The sequence below is a fragment of the Balaenoptera physalus genome (assembly GCF_965194825.1).
Source record: "Balaenoptera physalus genome assembly, chromosome: 11".
NCBI lineage: Eukaryota > Metazoa > Chordata > Mammalia > Artiodactyla > Balaenopteridae > Balaenoptera > Balaenoptera physalus.
The window spans coordinates 40437398-40439656 of record NC_138896.1 but is presented as its reverse complement, the minus strand read 5'-3'; the positions used below and the strand labels follow the sequence as shown (position 1 = coordinate 40439656).

Genomic DNA, 2259 nt, shown 5'->3' with positions numbered 1-2259 from the left:
GCTTTCCCACTGAGATCAAGAACAAGGCAAGGATGTCCCCTCCCATCATTCCTCTTCAACATTTTACTGGAAGTACTAGGATAAAGTCTAGAATAATGAAAAGTTAGAATCAAACTAAATGCTCAACAAAAAATGATCAAGCAAACTATGGTATATTTAAACACGGACTATTATATAGTCTTTCAAAATAATCACTCACATGTAAGCCTACTACCACAAAAGGATGTCCACAATATAATGAGCTAATGAAATGGCTAAATTCCAGTATTATTTTTAAAAAGAAATACACATAGTTATAGATGTGTAAGCATGTATGAAATTACTAAAATGTTAACAAAGGTTATCTTTAGGTGATGGAAATATAAATGACTTTTTGTTGTTGTGTATTGGTTATTTCTTAAGGTTTCAATAACAGATATAAGTTAAGTGATAAAGCAAGTATAGTAAAGTGCTAATGGTAGATAGAATCTAGGTAGTGAGTTATACGGACATTTACAATAAAATTTTTTCTGTGTGGCAATATGTCTGAAAATTTTTATAATAAAATACTGGAAAAATTTTCAATCTTGAAAAATTTCAGGACAAAAAATCATTTTAAAATCGAAAAATAAAGTATCCCCCTTTGCACTTCAATCTTTTTGACACTTCACAAAATATGCTTCAGAAAACTCTAAAAGGTGGTGGTGGCAGCATTTTTTCCAATCATGTGAGCATTTTTAAAAAAGCAACAATAAAACAATTTAAATAAACCCAATGCCAAAAATATAAATCAATTTTCTTTCCTAAATATATATTTAAAGCAACCTAAAATGCTCATATAGTTCAATAATCTCATTAGCACCTTCCTGATGAGGGTATCGGGAATGGGAGTGGGGGAGATGAGGGCTTTAATATGGTTGGTAAGTGCACAGGCTTTGGAATCAAATACACCTGAGTGGTCAAGTCATGCTTTGCTGTGTGATTCAGGTTGAATCATTCATCTTTTCCAGTAATAATAACAACTAGTATTTGAGTTCTTACTAAATGTCTACCTATGAAGCAGGTATTATCATGGTTCCTATGTTCCAGAAAAGAAAACCAATGCTTAGAGATGATAAATAATTTGCCAATGCCACGCAGTTACGCAGCAGCACCAGGATTTAGACGTAGGGGTCTTTTGATGCCACAGTCCGTGCACCTACCAACCATACCAATGCCCTCCTCATCTCTGCTGCTGAGAGGATAAATTAGGACACCTTCTGGAGGGCAGGCAAGATTGTATAAACGGAATCTTAAATCATTTTTTGAGTTTGCAATAACTGAGGGTGTATTACATAAATCTGCCCTCTAGACTACCTGAGAATCTGAAAAAATAGTATGAGGATCAACTTAAAAAGGAGGGGCTTAAGAAAAGCTGGTCTAGCAATTTTAAGTGATTCTGGTGTTCTTTACCTGATAGGCCCCTCAATTTTCTTAACAATAATCTAGGTTTTATTTTAAAGGCAGAACTGGCAATTTCAGTTTGAAATGACAAAAAACTTCATGTTGCCAAGTATCACTGTAAAGGTGATCTTGCTCTTTCTGAAACATTTAAAACTGCATATATTTAATTCACTCAACAGGGATGAACAGTTTATTTGAAAGCAGCAAGAAACTACAATTGCATTTCTTACTCTCCATCTGCTGTTGAATGGCATGCATTTAAAAATTTCAGCCATTCTAATAGGTGTTAGTGGTTATTTCATTGCTGGATGGCATTAAAGGTTAACTCATTTAGATAATGTACAAGAGTTAGTATATTTCAAACATACATATTCACAAGAAAAAAATGAAGGCTTGAATGTTAGCTCTGCTTGACCAAAAGTGTAGATTTAAACCAGATAACCTCTTGATGTCCTTTTCAACAACGTGCTTCTATAACCCTATAAAAATAAATTCCACTTAACATCATAGTCCTTACATAGACAGGCACACCCGCTGTCTACAGATCTTCTCAGCAAGGTCCTCATTCAGTTTCGCACCCAGAACTCTGCTGGTCATACAGCCATAAATAGTTGATCGTCTTTCTTTCAGCTCTCATAAATCTCAGTGAAACCATGTCATGGAGGAGCTCTTGGTTGAAAATGATACTCTTCCCTTCTTTAACTGCCTCACTCTCCATTCTAAAAAACCACTTCAAAAGCTCACCCCTTTTTAGTGTTTTTATGACTTACTTTGAAACCAAAACCATATCTGTTCTAGGGCCTGACATGGAGCACTACCACATCTCTCAACTGATAA

The 2259-nt window shown here is 34.8% G+C and overlaps 1 protein-coding gene across 2 annotated transcripts in view; it reads right to left on the bottom strand.

Annotated features, from left to right (window-relative positions):
- NUDT3 (nudix hydrolase 3) overlaps positions 1 to 2259 on the bottom strand; it is a 117395-nt gene that overhangs the window by 27843 nt on the left and 87293 nt on the right. The window lies entirely within an intron of this gene.